This window comes from Xiphophorus maculatus, chromosome 8 (assembly GCF_002775205.1).
Source record: "Xiphophorus maculatus strain JP 163 A chromosome 8, X_maculatus-5.0-male, whole genome shotgun sequence".
In the NCBI taxonomy this organism is placed as follows: Eukaryota; Metazoa; Chordata; class Actinopteri; order Cyprinodontiformes; family Poeciliidae; genus Xiphophorus; species Xiphophorus maculatus.
The window spans coordinates 10,892,916-10,910,748 of record NC_036450.1 but is presented as its reverse complement, the minus strand read 5'-3'; the positions used below and the strand labels follow the sequence as shown (position 1 = coordinate 10,910,748).

General features: G+C 37.8%; 1 protein-coding gene across 2 annotated transcripts in view; it reads right to left on the bottom strand.

The window, feature by feature from the left end:
- plppr1 (phospholipid phosphatase related 1) overlaps positions 1 to 17,833 on the bottom strand; it is an 81,244-nt gene that overhangs the window by 42,665 nt on the left and 20,746 nt on the right. Inside the window, exon 1 of one of the 2 annotated variants that reach the window (XM_023338464.1) lies at positions 10,401 to 10,762. The exons of the other annotated variant lie outside the window; for it this stretch is intronic. The gene's annotated coding sequence lies outside the window, so the exon portion shown is untranslated. Of the gene's footprint in view, positions 1 to 10,400; positions 10,763 to 17,833 lie in introns of those variants that run through there. 2 annotated transcript variants of the gene reach the window in all.

Below are 17,833 nucleotides of genomic sequence, written 5' to 3'. Positions count from 1 at the left end.
TTAGGATCTACGCATGCGCAGTTTGATCCAAAAATTATGCCCCGCCTCTTCCGTGACAACTCTCACACATTCAAAAAGAGTTTCGCTCTCACACATTCAAAAAGAGTCTGGCTCTCACACATTCATAAAAAGTTTCGCTCTCACACATACATAAAACGAGTCTTAGTACTGTGTGTGTGTTCAACTTTAGTCTTGTGTATGTGAGAGATAAACGTCTGTGTGTGTGCGAGCTGTTAGCAGTGTATGTGTGCGAGAAAGTTAACGTTTGTGTGTATGTGCGCGAGCTGGTAGTAGTGTATGTGCGCGAGCTGGTAGTAGTGTATGTGAGCGAGAAAGTTAACGTTTGTGAATGTGCGAGCTGTTAGTACAGTGTATGTGAGCGAGCTGATAGTAGTGTATGTGAGCGAGAAAGTTAACGTTTGTGTGTGTGTGTGTGACATTTTAGTAGTGTGTGTATACGCAATTTGAGTATTTTTTGAATGTGCGTGAGTAATTTTTGAGTGTGCGAGGCTATTTTTTTGAGTATGCGTGAGTTTTTGGTAGTGTGTGAGAGACAAAACGTAATTTTTTGAGTATGCGAGGCTATTTTTTTGAGTATGCGTGAGTTTTTGGTAGTGTGTGAGGGACAAAACGTAATTTTTTGGAGTGTGCGAGGCTACTTTTTTGGAGTATGCGAGAGTTTTTGGTAGTGTGTGAGAGACAAAACGTAATTTTTTGGAGTGTGCGTGGCTACTTTTTTGGAGTATGCGAGAGTTTTTGGTAGTGTGTGAGAGACAAAACGTAAATTTTGTCCTAAACGGCCCCTCATATTAAAGGGCCCACACTCCATGTCAAACAGTTTACACCACACTCATTTATTTAGCACTCAGCAGACCGGCCTCACGGCCCAGAACAATTGGGCCTATAGTCACGGAAAGAGCTTGCCACAATTTATCTTCTCCCGGAACCTCAAGACATTTTAAAAATATGCTCCAAAAATAATATCCAAAGAGAATTTTTATTCTAGTTCAGTGCCAGTTAATTACAGTCAGAAGTGACAAGATCAGATCATCTACCCAGGGGCAAGCTCATCAAGCGAGTAGCCCACAGGACTTGTCAGCACTCATCAGTATCTCCGCAGCCCGACCACTCAGCTGTGATGGCTTTTTCTAGTTATGACTGTGCTCCAATCAGAGACAGCAGGAGCTGGAAGTAAAATATTGAGCGCAGAAATATCACATTTGAAAACCCATCTCCTGATCTCCAGTTGATTTGTGTTCCTACAGAAAGATGATGTCCAATTGAGAGTTGTTAACCTCCCACAGCAAGTTTGGCATAGTCGAAAATCAGAAGCTGGGTGCGAATACCTCAAATAATTTCCTTCCATTGTCACATTCCTATCTTTATGTTGTCCTGGATTGAGCTAGAATTGCATTTTGATAAAACTACAGCACTTCTTGTGCTTTTACAAGCAGGCTGGTGTGACTACTTTAAAACCTTTCCATTTCAATTTAAGGTTAAAAGTACAAAATGCTGCATGCACAGTAGGTACAATCTTTGCAAAACAAAACAGACTGAAAAAGTAACATCTTGTTTTACAGGTTCACAAACACTAGTTCCCACCTACAGTAATTTGTTTTCTACACACAGTTTAGTTTTATCACTTGTGAATGAAAGAAGTAAGTTGTACCTTCCTACCCTCATTTTGTCCAGACTTAATGCCTTTTCATTCATATAAACAAACTGTTTCACACATTTATTTAACTACTGCTCATCAGTTAATTTCTCTTGTTAGATTTTTCAAAAATTATAGTAATCATTTTTGCCAGGACCAAAACTACTCTAAGAATGAATCAAAGCCTCAGAGAGATGACAAAAGATTACAGAACAAGAGTCAAAGCAGGCGTCCCCTGCCTTAGTTAAAATCAGTGTTAAAGATTCAACAATAAGAAATAGACTAAGAAAAAATTGCATCTTAACACAAAGACCTGTCTCATATCTGCTTAAAAAACAACTTCATTGACCTCAAGACTTTTGCGAAAATATCCTGTTAACTGGAAAGACAAAAGTGGAGCTTTTTGTAAGTTGTGCATCCCGTTACATCTGGCATAAAACTCGCAAAATTTCAGAAAAAAAAAAAAATCATACAATTAAATATGGCGGCAGTAGAGTCATGGCATGGGGCTGATTTGCTGCTTTGCAATCTGAATTGATGGAAGCATAAACTATGCTCTTTACCAGAAAATCCTGAAGATAAACATTCAGCCAACAGTTTGCGAAGGTCAAGTGCACTAGAATGCTCCGGAAAATGCTCTGAAGCACACCACCTCTGAATGGGTAAAAATGACCCACAAGATTAGTTTTGGAGTGCATAAAAATCCATTTGAGATGCTGTAGCATGACCTCAAGTAGACCATTCATGTTTGAAAAACATCCAATGTGACTTAATTAAAACATACATGCAGAGAAGAGTGAGCCAAACTGCCCCTGTTTGGCTATTGCAACTATTGCAATTTTTGCCAAGGGTGCCACAATCAGCAATTCCACTTCAGTGCAAAATTGACACCCATGGCAGATTTAAGTGCAAGGTAAACTTTTAATTTCACCAACATGTTTCTTCTGACAGGAAGTAACATTAACGTTTCGGAGTTGTCCGCCCAAACACAAATTAAATCTGACAGATAATCTGTGCAGGGAACTAAAGATTAGGGTCATGACAATGAAAGCTTCCAACTGAACAAATATCAAACTGCTCAGTAATCATAAGAAGGGTAAGAAAAGGGAACACTCCTTTTCATATTGTTTCAGGTGTTTTATCTTTTGAGAGATGCCCATTTCAATAAACAAACATCAGGACCAAAGCTGCTTTTTTGATGTTTCTAATAAACTCAGATGTTTGTGTCGTAATTTTTTGAAGCCACTGACAACTGAGAGAAGGAAATAAGATTTTTGGGGGGATTTTTGGTACCTACATGCAGTGTTTTGTGTTTTGTATCAACAGTCTTTTGTTCTTCAGCTCTCAAGCTGATTTTCAGTTTCTTGATTTTTACTACAAAGCCTTGGAAAAATATTACCTGCAAACAGTCCAATTGTTCAGCAGCTGATATTCAGCTACAATAAAACTCAAGAAGGTTTTTGGATGCGCAAACACTCCAGCTGTCACCAGATAGCAAATATGCACTTTGCAGCTTGTTGAGAAAAAGAATCATAGATAACAGGATATGCAGATCTCATTTTTCTTTTGCTTCTTCCCTCCTCTACTGCTGACTGCACAACAGCTTCCTGAGACTGAAACAGTAAAGTCCCATGGCTAACACTCTTGCCAACAGAGAATCTTTGGTGCTAAAAATAGTTTTCAATCCTTCCTTGTAGCATTTTTTTAAAGTGCTCCATGGGAATTATTTTTTTCATACTGTAAAGTCATTGCTTTTCTTACAAAGCCAACTTCTGACGAAACCAGAATCTACATATGACCATGGGATAGAATAGTCACAATCTTCCATTATACAATATTTTAGAGAACCGCTGTTGCAAGCTGTCTCTAACATCCTAAAAGAATACAGACATGCACATATACGTAAGCGAAAGTTAACATAAAAGATAACCTCCTTCTTTCCAATCCATTCTCCCCAAGGTGTTATACATCAGACAGAACACTGAATTCAATCAGGTGTGCGGAGCGGGATGAGCAAATCGAGAAACAGAAAGTACAAGAGATGGGACAAAAAAAGGACACAGAAATAGAGATAAGAAACTAAAAACTTGCATAGTTTTATTTGGTGAGAAACTTACCCTAATGTATGTTCAGAGGCTTGTCTTTATCTTTTTTTTTTCTCCCCTCTAAGGGGTCTTTTTGTGGGCTCTAGTGTCCCTTATATGAAAGTAGGCTGACAGGAAAGTGGGAAGGAGAGGGGAGAAGACATGCGGTAAATGTCGCCGGGTCCGGAAATCGAACCCGCGACGGCTGCGTTGAGGACTCAAGGCCTCCAAACGTGGGTCGCGCTATCCCCTACGCCACCACAGCACGCCCCTGGCTTATCTTTATCAATGGTTTTACTAAGTTTACTAAACTGATTGACCATAACATTATGAAGATTTGCCCAAAAGCTTGCTGGTCCCCATTTGGTCGCAAATCAGCCCTGACCCATGGTAGAAAAGACTCCACCAGACCCCTGAAGGTGTGCTGTGGTGTCTGGCACCAACATGTAAGCAGCAGATCTTTTAAGTCCTGGAAGCTGAAAGATGGGCTCTCCATGGATCATTCAAACACCTGGGGAAATTTTTGTTTGACCGATTTTCTCGTAACTATGCTTCTTAGCAATATACACTTATATTATTAAAAAGCCTGTTTTTTCCTTTAAAATGCCACATCTGTAAGGAAGATGTCAAATCGTCTGTATCATTGCCTCTCTGACAATGAAAAACCATGACTCTTGTTCATTGGCAGTTTAAAGAAACAAGATATAGTGCTAATTTTATCCATTCATTAGCCAGTAAGGGCCTCAGCACTGCATGGAAGAATCATACATAGCCACAACAGCCTCATTAAGGCCACCACCTTGTTAACACACAGTTGTGTTGCTCCACTGCTGCTGCAACTTGGTTTTGCCCACCACCAGCTGACAACTGCAGCAAGGAATGAGCCCTTCCCAGATTAGTGAAATGTGGCGTGCTTGAAGAAGGTATCAGGTACCTGACTGTCAATACCAGGTGTACCAGGTGCTTAAAACAAGCATCAATAGTGGAATAAGCTGCTTGGCATTGGCAGATAGGATTTGGCAAGTTTTTTATGGATGCAGTCCACATACTCAACCCTGCTGCTCAATCCATAAATACATTTTCCTTAACAAATGTGGAACAACGCGAGGGAAAGTAAGCAGGCTGTCCAACAGTACAATTTATATCCAAGAAGCATTGTTCGAACAAAAACAAAAGTCAGAAAACACTGATTTCCTGTTCTTGCCAAATTTGTTTTATCTTAAAACAGTTTTTACATCGCTGGTTTGCAATACAAAGTACATATGACTTGTAAAAACAACAGTATGTACACAAAGTGTACATACACGACAAATGGACAATTAAATGACAGGGTTAAAAATGGCCTCAAAAATGTTTGAGCTCAATGGCCCAGCTGTCTGTTTTGTCAATGGTCTTATCCCAGACTCGTGATTCCTCTGTCAAATTCAATTATTTCTCATGCATGTGGTATGACAAAAGAAACAAATCATGCCAACTTGCAAATGAGTCTTTATAGCTCCTAATTAGCTTTTCGAATTAGTGGCATATTTTTAACATTTGGGAAGCTAAAGTTAAATTAGATTCTATAAACTACAGTTTCACAACTATTTTGTGCATACGCTTCTGTAAAGCAGCACAGTTTGTTAAGGTATAAAAATAATGAGTGTTGTTTTGCAGCCCAACAAATGTCACTAAGCAGAAAATGCCTAGAGGTATCTGCATATGCACAGATATATGTGCATATGCTCAGTTGGGTTTAATCATATGCACAGATATCTGTGCATATAATTAAAAGTTTTTAAGAAAATAAATCCTGTCTTCCCACGAGTGTCCCATGTGTTTTCACTTCATTTTAAACATTCAGTGATCCAGTGCAAGTTTTTCTTCCTCATGCTGCCTTGTAAAATATCTGGATTTTAGTCTATACTGAGATCAAACGGGCTTTTTGATCTGAGCATTCAGCTATTTCAGAATCATCACAATAACAACGCATTCCCCTTACCCCAGCTGAGGAGAAAGGAAAATCTCACAATTCTGTGCTGCAACTTTTGTTTTAATTAGATTTGTTCCAGTAAAACATTGGGTGAAGATTCTTTTAACTTCTGAACATTTTATGCCACACATAAGAAGCAAGTCTGGATCTGCTTCCCACAGCAGATATTGAGCATGAAAGTCTTAGTTTAAATACAAACTCTATTATCTGGTGACAGGAATCTGTAGCTGTTAATCCATATTTAGTTACATCTGATTCATTACATGTGAAATTAGCAGCATCCAAGATGTACAACCTTAAACTGCTGGAGAAAAGCACAAGTCCCCACGAAACCATGAACAGGACAAAGAGGGTATGACCTGTCAAACCACGCAGTAGACCAATGACAGATAGATGGACACAAGGGATTTACCAGCCAAAAATAAATGTCAGTTTATTTAACAAGTTGAGTGGCATTTGAACAGCAACAGCAGCATCGCAGTCACAACAAGATGCCAAGTTACACCAATACACATGTTCCTGTTTGTGAAATGGGTCAAAGAGTAGTTTGCCATTTTTTAAGTTTGGTTGTCTTCCTCTGCACTAGCCAGACAAAGGAAGGGAAGCCAACTCAAAACAACCCTAAGTTCTAACACCAATTAAAGCAAACAGATCCCTTCATAACACACTTTTGTGATGAAAGATAGTTCAAAGGCAGGGTTTTATAAGACAAACAGACCATCATGGATAGATGATGCATCAAATAAAACAGCAGAGGCCAAGTACATTTTTCTCTAAAAGAGTTGTCTAACAGAATGTGGGGTGCCCACCATTGTGCTTAAAACACTTTTTGAAGACGATTATGAAACAATCAATCAGATGCATATTTTCAACAGAAAGACATTTCAATACGTAACAGCTGCTGGATAGCTTGAGCTGGGTCACATCTCTGACCATCAGCCATATGTATACCAAGTGAAGCTTCTCAGGTAAGAAAGTGTGTTATTTTATCATTTTGTTCTTTAATGAGCTCTTTGCAAGTAAAACGTGTTAGCTCACATCCAAGGTATATAATTAAATGACTGTGAACCCTTTCAAAACCTCTGATTGCACCTCAGTAATCTATTTTAACTCCCACAGACAACATTTACAACATGCTTTGCATTGGGATGGTACCTTAGGCTTTAACAGCTTCAGTAGTAGGCCAGCTTTTTTGCACAACTTGCACACAACAATGGTCTTTTCCATTGGTCCATCAAATCGCTTTCTGAGGCAAAAATTCATAGTGTACCAAAAAAAGCTATTTTGTCATCCATCGCATTAATACAGCCTGTGTATCAGATTCGTGGATGTACCAGAAACACAGAAGGAAGGTTCCAGCTCAGAACTTTTGCATTTAAAAGAAAAAAAAAAATTATTTAATTCCATTCAAAATTTTAACGCATTAAAATGACTTTTAATGTGTTAATGTCCCACTCTTAGATTATATATTTCTGTATGTGAATTGGTATATTTGTATTGTGAAGTGTATCGCAAAGACATCTGAATTGAACATAGACAAAATGGGCTTTAGTCTTACACATCGTCAGCCTAACTCTCAGGATCCGTCCCCTTTTTTCTCTGCTTCTATCAGTCTGCAGCAGGTTGATGGGGTATTCCGACAACTATCCCAAACCAAAAAATGATCCTGACAATCTCTTTAAACTTACTTTCAAGGGGACAACACTGCAAAGCAGCACTTCCCTCAATAGAAAATGCTGCTTTGCAGTGCTGCAGGGACATGCAGTGGACTACACCTGCTTTGCAGATTTAAACTCTCTGAATTTTAGGATTGGCCAGGTCTTTTTCTATAAATATTTTAACTAACCACTACAGCATGAAGGTTTTTCTTATGAATGAATGATTTTAAGATATACGTATGCCTATATGTGGTGATGTTCAAATTTGAAATGCTAAACAGTAAGCCACACTGCACAAGCTGGCAAAACCATTCTAGCTCACCCACCGAGAGATTTATCACCTGTATGTATCAGCGTTTTCAAATAAAGGCAGGGTCACTCATTCTCTAGTGACAGGTCTTATCTCGCCCAATAGGGCCGATCATTCCCAGGGGGCATTGCTGTGACAGATCTATTACCCAATCGAGACACCACCACTGCACTAATAACACTGCCCCCCATGTCTAGATGTAATCAAATTCCTGCTAGGGTTGAGACATGGAGGAGGTTTATGTGTGATTCCGCCCATACATGTATGTCTATGGGTGCGAGACTGCATGGAAAATCAATATTTAGTCCCTACTCAGGATGGATTTTAGAGATGGGTTCAAATGTCACTTCTTTCTGCAGCTTCACTGGAATCTGATTATTTTAAAAAAAAAAGTGAAGAAAGCAGACGGAATTTCATTTATTTTGTCTGGATTTGTAAAACTCAACCTTTCTTCATTGCAAGAATTGGTTTTTTTCTTAATGCTTCATCTGCATAAATGCAAAGCTAAATGAATGGATCAATACAAAAAGATGAAAACAACAGTATCGAGTTTCTGTAAGCAATTTGTCACAGCTGATCAGGATGCAGCTTGAATTTCATGTGGACGCTATGATTCATCACTGACGAAGCAATCTCACACAAGAGATGAATTATTTAATCGGCCTCGGTGGACGGTCCACTGTCCTGCAGGATTCCCTCTAATATTTCTGTACCTGGAGACTAGTCATGATAAGTAGCGCATATTATACCACAGAAATCTTTACTGTCACATTTCTATCAACAAATTCAGAATGAATAGTGTCTCATATTTTTTTATGCGAGGCATAATAAGCATGCATAGATCACAGACCTTTAAGCATAACCTAAATGCAGCTCAAGATTGCACATTTCTCTGCATCCCTACAGCGTCCCTGTCTCCTGTACTGAAGAAAACGTATGACCAGAGCATGGTGCTGCCACCACCATTTTACACCATTTCATGTGTTTTTCTTAGAACCAATTTAAAATCTAGAATGGCAGTTGACCTTATGGCTGTTTTGAGATCAGATAGTAATAAAGTCTATTTTTGTTATCTGAAAGTGAGTGAACTTAGCCTATCAGTGGGAAATCAAAATGCTTGACCTGCCAAATTAAGAAAAGCATTTTGATTTAAAATAAGCCAATTACAACCTTTGCATAAGACACGATTAAACACACTTAGAAGTTAAATCAAACATTGTTCCATTCTGACTCAGACCTGGACAATTATAAAAGGAAGTTCCATACTTTTCAAGTAGGAACCCTTCATAGGCCTCTACCACACAGTCATTCTTGGTGATGATTATGCTTTAGGCAAATTATGTCACTGTGACCTCAGCCTGGCTAGCTGTCTAAGCATCAACAGGAAAATGCACACGTCCAAGCATCTACTAAACAGCCTATGCCAACTAACATATGCAGCAATTTGAAAAGTGAGCGTACACTCACTGTATATGAGAGCAACCACATAGAGACACACTCAGGTGCACACTTGTGTAGTTTGTGGCTGGGATCCAAGAGGTGCCCAGCGTTCACCAGATCCTACTGACAGCCACGGAAAAGGCTCACCTGATGGTCCAACTACAGGCCATCTGGCCGCTAAATAACATTACTCGTCTGCTTTGGCTCACACAACAGACACGAGCTTAGACACGCCCGTAAATATACCAGCACATGCAGTAAGATGCCCGTTTAGGATGGAAGGTGAAAATATGCTGCCTCTCTGGGTGGGTAATGCTTTCTTGTCTTCAATGCTCAGCCAAGCTGAGGAGGGTTCAGTGCAACTGTGCATGCACACAGTTGGTTAAGGGCATGCAATGAACGGACAGGCAAGATTTAATCCTGCAGGTGCCATAAGTAGCAATGGCTCCTGTAATAGTGACTTCACATATTATTTACTTTCAATTCCTGGTCACAATGTACAATTTAGAACTGTAGCCGAGAATGAATGCATTTTTGCCCACATAAAGATGAATCTATTATTTAAATACCTTGTTGGTGCATTACAAACATCTTAAATCCTAATTTTTACTCCACAAGAGCAAAATGTGATGGATCTAAACGTATTATATTCATTTCTTCCCCCTGCATAAGCCATTACAGTAAATGCATGGCACTGCAGTGGGAACATAATGAAAGAAGAGGCAATCAGAACATGCTGATGACACATGCAACACTGATTTAATTTCAAGGTTGCTCTGAAACGACCATAAAGACCCCTAAGGCTTGGGAATTCCGTCTTTGAGGGATCAGCGGCGTCTTTGCACGGCTACGGGTGCTGCTGGAAGAGACAGAGCCAGGATCTGATGTTGGGGGGCGGGGAAACGGGCCACATTTTTCCCCCCTCTTGGGCTGAAAACACATTTTGCTCGGCAACGGAGGCGACATATTTACACACAGCAAGAATACATTAAAAAATCTCACGTTGTTCTTGTTGGCTGTGCAAAAAAAGGTTGCGCATATAAGCGCTATAAGGTGGCCACTGTTGCTGGTAAAGACAGGTGCCTGTGAAATACCGATATTCTGTCTAAACAGCAGTTTTAACAGATTCTCGTACAACTGAGCGATTCTTGTACATTAATGGATCGATCTAATTAAATCTGACCCCAGCGTTGTCTTTTAATTGGAAATCTGAACTTGGCTCAGCAACAGACAATAGCTCCATAGTCCCGTTTCCCCTTCAGCATCTGCAGCAGACACTTACCGCTATGGGATGCAGCGATATTCCGGACAAAAAGGCGACTCCATAAAAGAAGAAAGGTGGGAAAGTAACAAAAGGCAGCCGAGAGCAGCCCACCTCCTCTTACTAGTAGTCCTACTACTCCATGAGGCTCGGCCAAGCCACCGCTCAGTCGGTTGTGATGTGGATCACGCAGCGTGTGAGCCCATGAGGATGGATGCTGTGTGTTGTCGGAGGGACGGAAAGGGGCGGGGACAGGCGGCTCCAGCGGAGCGTGGATAATTCTGTAAAGGGACCTTGTGTTACAAGTAAGCAGGCTGTCTAGCCCCATATATTCCCTGGCAGCCTGCCCTCTAGGCCCCCTGTGTACTTAAAGGAAGCCCTCCACGTTTCCTTAGCATGGGGGGAGTGGATGTCTCTTTAAGAGCCCTGTTTACTATGCATAAAGCGTCATTGCTTCACAGGTGGATGGTTGGCTGAGGAGTGGCTGCCTCTGCTGCTGATTGGGTTTCAAAGAGCCATGGTCATAAATTATCGTATCTGGTTTTTTTAAACAAATAATTTTTATTTAACCACATTCGGGGAGATTCGTACGAATATAGAGGTTCCATCCATCCATATCCTTTCAGTGGTGGGGAGGGGGAGGAGGTTCCTATCTCCAGCAGTAATTGGGCAAAAGGCAGAGTGCACCCTGGACAGGTCACCAGTCCATGACAGGCAACCAGTTAACCTAAAATTAATTGAGTAGCGGGAGAAAACCCAGGGATGCTCAGAGAAAACATGAAAATTCAATGCAGAAAGACCCAGAACTGTTGCTGTAAATAAACACAACTGTGCCACAACAGATTTTCTCCTTATTCCTAATGAATGAAATAAGAAAAACAAAAGAATACATATGTATATATACATACAAACACATAAGAATATAAAACAATCTTTCACTCTGTAGTTGTAGTTATAAGAAGTTATGAGTTATAAGAAAATGCTGATCTTATTTGTTTAATTTATTAATTTCTACGTATATTCTTAAACATATTTTTGTTAAATAAAAACTTACTAAAAAAACTGCCATATTTTACTGTGGACCTTCTCCGTATAAGAAAGTGTTGACACTGAAGACAGTCTACCTCCTGGATTTTTTAAAAGTCCAAATATACAAAGAAAACACGTTTCAGTCAAGTCAACCTGCAGCCTCAAAAGAAACTGCATGCCAAGCATTTCAGTGACTGTAGGATTCTCATATTTCTTTGGAGAAAACCCACCTATAAATAAAACAATTGAGTTATTGCTCAGCCTGGACTGCTGAACTGAATCATATTCCTTTCCCTACACTGATCGTCATATTTAAGCAGGGCAGTATAGTGTACAAGGCTTTATTTAAAATTTATTATATTATTTTCAGTTCCACATAAAGGGAAACCCAAATTGCTTTATTAGCACTGCTTGCTTTCTAAAACATGTTAATTTATAGGGCAGAGTGGCCTGAAAACTGGATCTCAGGTGGAATTGTCCATGAGCTAAATATTGGATTTAATCTTACTTTCAAAGGGAAGTGACCCTAAATATCTAAAATGCATTAGCAGAAATCCTACAGGAAGGGTGTACTGCCACTTCCGAACTTGAACTTGAATCAAAGGATTGCTAATATGCACTCCTGGAACTAATGGTCAAAATTCATGGAGAATATACAGTAAGTGATACATTTGATGCAAAAGAGCTTCCATTGAAAAACAGGATTCCCATGAGTTCTAACAGACAAAGGGCTAGTTGCTTACATGAAGATATGACAAGCTTTTAAAATGTTAGATTTGAAACCCTCATAATTTTTCAACATATCAGACCTTTAGAGTAAGATCCATTGAATAAAATACCAGAGAAAGTACCAGCGAAAATAGTTTTATTTTGATGTATAGAGCAGAGAGGATGGCATATTTCCCTACAAGAAAGGGAAATTTGTTTTTTTGGAAATACTGGTTGTCCAAAGCGTACAATCTGACACTATAAACTAATAAAAAAATACATGAATAAAATCCCATCTAAACTACAGTATCCACCACTATTAAAGTACATAATTGTGTCAAAGAAAAGCCTGAACTGCTTCCAGCGTTAGAACTGTAAATGCACTGCTGCCAGAAGTGGGACAGTGAAATCATGCTGCCCATCTCCGATATGAAAAATTACAAAAGAAATACTGGTGTGTTCAGTGATCTAGATTTGGCCTGCATGCTACATTACACTCCATGCTCTGACTCACCTTCTTCCATCCATGAGATTTTTGAGCTCAATATCTCTGTGCCTCGTTATTTCTCATCAGTGGTCCACAGTCACAACAAACTATGATCAGAAAAATGTACTTTCACAATGTATGACATGTAAGCCGGGATTGGCAGAGCACATAGAACTTCAAATAAAAAAGTGAAAACTGAAATAAGCTGGGATAAATGGAGCACGCTGAACATCAAACAAAAAAAGGGGTTCTTTATTCTCAAAAAGAACATTTTCTCTGACTTGCAAAACTGAAAAATAAAGTTCAAGAAATGCAGCAAAAATAGTCTTTTGTTATGTAAATGGTCCATTTAATACTAGTTTAAAACTCCTAACCAGCAACGGCTTCAGCAAAATGGCGAATTAACAGCGCTATTAACAGCTTTGATGCAAAACCTTTAACCTTTAAAACTGAAATAAAAAGGACAAACGAAAAGACATGACGTCAGTAACATCACTTCAGCTTCGTACATGGGAAATAATACGGGAGCTGGCCAAGATGGCGGCGTGAGTGGTCGTTCTTTGCAAGCTCTCCCGAGATTGTCTGGATAGGGAGCTGTTATTGCTGCTTTAACGCAGGGAAGCATTTATTCTGATACCTTCGTTAAATATTGTGCTTAAAGCTGTTTAAAAAGGACGTCTTGAAAATTTTAAAGAATGGCTGCAAGTGGTAAGCGCAAATCCGTCAGCACAGAAAATACACCAACTAAGATGTCGGCTAAAAGTCACAAATCGACAGAAGACCATGACTTCGCTGAAAATATCATAACAACTTTAAAGTTGACGATAAACGAGAGAGCGGACGGTCTTCAAGCAAGCATAAATGATCTCAAAGATTCGGTGGATTACATCCATGCTGAAATGAAAGAAATGCAAGAAAAGATGACAGAAACCGTCGGGAGAGTTGAGAAATCAGAAAAAAAGGTGCTGCAAATGGAAAATAAGCTGCTCGAACTTTCACGTTATAAAAGAAGATGGGACTTGCGGCTTTCGGGAATAAATGAAGAAGAAGGAGAAGATGTTCGTAGCAAGGTTATTACCATTTGCCAGAAGACAGCGCCAGGATGCAAAGAAAAACTACCAGACGTCATCGACAGCGTACACCGGCTGGGTCGCGTTACAGGCACGGGTCGTCCTCGAGAAGTGATGATCCAGTTCTCCATGAGACACTACAGGGATACGGTATGGAAGGCGGCCAAGCAGTCATCTTTTCTGAAATCAAGCAACCTGCGCTTCAAGGAGGATTTCTCCCCAGAGGACCGTCAGAGAAGAAACTTGCTGTGGCCACTGGTGAAAAAAGCACGCGAAGAAGGGAAAACAGCTTTCTACATCGGTCCCAGAGCCTTTGTTATTGACAAAGGAGGAAGGAGGAAAGAACTTGAACCTGCTAATGACTAGAAGACATCTTGAGAATCAGAACTAACAGTTAAGTAATGACATTAAATATTGAAAAAGCTCCGTTTATTATATAATTTTTCTGTTGGGAGAGTTTGTTAGATTTTTCTGTAACTCAATTTTCAGGGTTAGAAGCTACAGCTCTTAGTAGCATTTCTTTTTTTAAAGTTATTTCACTCAATGCTCGAGGGTTAAGGAACAACATTAAAAGAAAGGCAACGTTTTTATATCTTAAAAATTTTAAAGCAGATTTCTGTTTTATCCAAGAAACTCATTCAACTGCAAATGATACCAAGTTCTGGAAAACTCAATGGGGGGACGAACTATGGCTGGCACATGGCTCCACTCAATCAGCAGGAGTGGCAATATTACGAAACAACTTCAGTGGAGATGTATTATGTTCACTCTTAGATACATATGGACATTTTACTTTATTAGTTGTATCAATAAATGAAGAAATTTTTTTGTTGGGTTCTATATATGGGTACAATACCAAAGCAGAAAATATGCAACTTTATGTTAGATTAAGTAATGGGGTGAATTACTTATGTGGCAAATATCATAATATGAATATTATTATTGGTGGGGACTTCAATTCAACTCTTAATGAAGCATTAGATAGATTTCCTCCAAAGGCTAATACAAATTCAAACACAGTTCTAGAAAACTTTATGTCAACCTTTGGCCTAATTGATGTATGGAGGCAAAAAAATAACTCCAAAGTTGAATTTACGTGGCAAAACAAAACAGGCTCCTTTAAATCAAGAATTGATTTCTGGCTGGTGTCTGATTTAATAGCTGATGAAATTAAGTCAGAGATTCTTCCAGCTCCTTTATCAGACCACAAGCTTATTTTAATTGAAAAAACTAAATTAAACCAGTATGGAAAAAATAAAATTACAGCTTACTGGAAACTCAACTCTTCACTGTTAGAAAATAAAACAGTGGAAGAAAGCATTAAACAAATAATTATAAAGTATTGGAATACAGCTTGCAGTCAGAAGGAATTCAGTAAAAATTGGGAACTCCTAAAATATGAACTTCGAAAAATGTTTATGAAAACTGGAGCTGAGATTGCTAAAAGAAAAAGGAAAGTAGAATCAGAAGTAATAAAAGAAATTATCTTATTGAACAATGTTCTGCCAGAAAATTTATCTGAAGAACAAAAGATTAGATTAAGCCATTTACAACTGAACCTGGACAATATTTACATTTCCAAAGCTAAAGGAGCGTACATCAGATCGAGACAGAAATGGTTAGAAGAAGGAGAAAGAAACTCTTCTTATTTTTTTAGATTAGAAAAAAGACACCAAATATCTAACAGTATTATGAAACTTCAAATCAATAATAATATCTGTGAAGACCCTGTTCAAATCTCATCTTACTGTGAAACGTTTTTCCAAGAACTTTATCAGTCAAGATGTTCTGATGAAACTGTCACACAATTTATTAACTCTCTGAATAAAATGCAACAAATTAGTAAAAATAATAAAGAAGAATGTGATTCCTTGATTACACTTGAAGACATCCAAAAGTCCATCAATAAATTAAAACTAAATAAATCACCAGGTACTGATGGCCTCAATGCAGAATTTTATAAAAAGTTTTCAGAACAGCTATCGCCATTTTTACATCAAGTTTATCTTGAAAGTTTGGATTCTGGATCACTTCCACCAACAATGACCCAAGGTCTGATTACACTGATCCCTAAACCACAAAAAGACAAACTTCTTCTAGATAACTGGCGACCAATTACATTACTACAAAATGACTATAAAATTATTGCAGGTTGTATTGCTACAAAAATTAAGAATACTCTTGAAGAAGTGGTTGATGAAACTCAGTCTGGATTCATACCAGGTAGACATATAACTAATAATATTAGGCTTATCTTGGATCTGCTAGACTACTCAGATTTAATAGAGGGGGACGGTCTCATATTGTTTCTAGATTTTTTTAAAGCCTTTGACACAGTTGAACATACATTTTTATTTAAAGCATTAGAAGTATTTGGATACGGACAAATCTTAATTAAAAGTTGTCAAATGTTATATAGGAATTGTAATGCATCCGTAAAATTATCACATGGCTGCTCTAAAAGATTTTATTTGAAAAGAGGCCTCAGACAAGGGTGTCCAGTCTCCCCATATCTATTCATTCTGGCCATGCAAATTCTTTCAGTTAAAATCAAGGAACAAATTACAGGGATTAATGTTGCAAACAGAAACATCATAATTTCCCAGCTTGCCGATGACACTGCACTTTTTTTAAAGAATAGATGTGAAATAAAAAACTCTATTGAAATCATCAACACCTTCTCCAAAGCTTCTGGTTTAACTCTAAATCTAAATAAATGTGAATTACTTTCCATTAAATCTAATTTAAAAGGCACATTCCTCAATATTCCTATAAAAGACAAAGTTAAATATCTTGGAATCACAATAATTAAAGATCAAAATATAAGGTCAATAGACAATTTTAACCCTATAATTAAAATTGTTGAACAAAGATTTAATCTATGGCTCCAGCGAGATCTCTCTCTTTTAGGACGTTCATTATTAGTCAAAGCTGAAGGCATTTCTAGACTCGTTTATCCGGCCCTTGCTCTTGATGTTCCCAAACAAATCAGTACCAATATTAATAAAATAAACTTTAATTTTATATGGAAAAAGAAATGCCATCTTATCAAAAAAAATATTCTAATGAATAAAGTTGAAAAAGGTGGAATTGAAGCCCTTGATTTCACATCTTTAAACAATTCATTTAAAATTAAATATTTAAAAAATCTTCTAAAAAACCCAAACTCTATATGGAATGCTATTCCCATTTACAACTTTGACAAAATTGGAGGATTACCCTTTCTTCTTAGGTGCAATTACAGTATACCCAAAATACCCCTAAAACTATCTATGTTTCATAAACAAATGCTCTTAAGCTGGTCACTTTTGTACAAACACAATTTTTCTCCCCACAAATACTATATCTGGAATAATGAAGACATTAAATACAAAAATAAGACAATCTTTTATAGAAAATGGTTTGATAGGGGAATATTACTTGTAAGCCAATTATTAAATCTAAATGGTCATCTATTGTCTTATTCTGATTTTATGTTACATTTCCAATTTCCTGTCTCCCCTAAAGAATATGCTGTGGTGTTTGACGCAATCCCCAGTGGGTCATTAAAGCTTTTATCATCTTTACCTCCAGATCCAATTCACTCAGTGCCAAATTTTGATCCAAACTCCATTTATGTTGATTATGATTGCCCTTTTTTAAGTAAGAAAACAACCAACAAAATGTTAAGAAAGATTCTATTACGAGATGTTGTTTTTTCACCAGCTTGTATATTTTATTGGTCCAGCATTTTTGAAAATATAAATTGGAAGTGGACTTGGATACTTCTAAAAAAATACTTAATAAACAATAAAGTAAGAGAAATTTCTTATAAAATTATTCACAATGTTTATCCTGTTAAAGCATTTTTGATAAAAAGATATAAATGGGATTTGGACCCTATGTGTACTTTTTGTAAAAATAATGAGGAAAAGCTTGTTCATCTTTTTTGGGATTGTAATTATACCAAAATATTCTGGAGAGATATGTCAATTTTTTTTCATCAAAAAAATCTCAATATTACTTTAACAAATAAGGATATTTTGTTTGGGATGGAGAAATGTGAACTTGTCAAAACAGAATTTTTATATGTTGTCAACTTTTTTATTATTTATGGTAAATATCATATTCACACCTCCAAACATTTACAACAAAAACCTAATTTCCAGATTTTATTATCT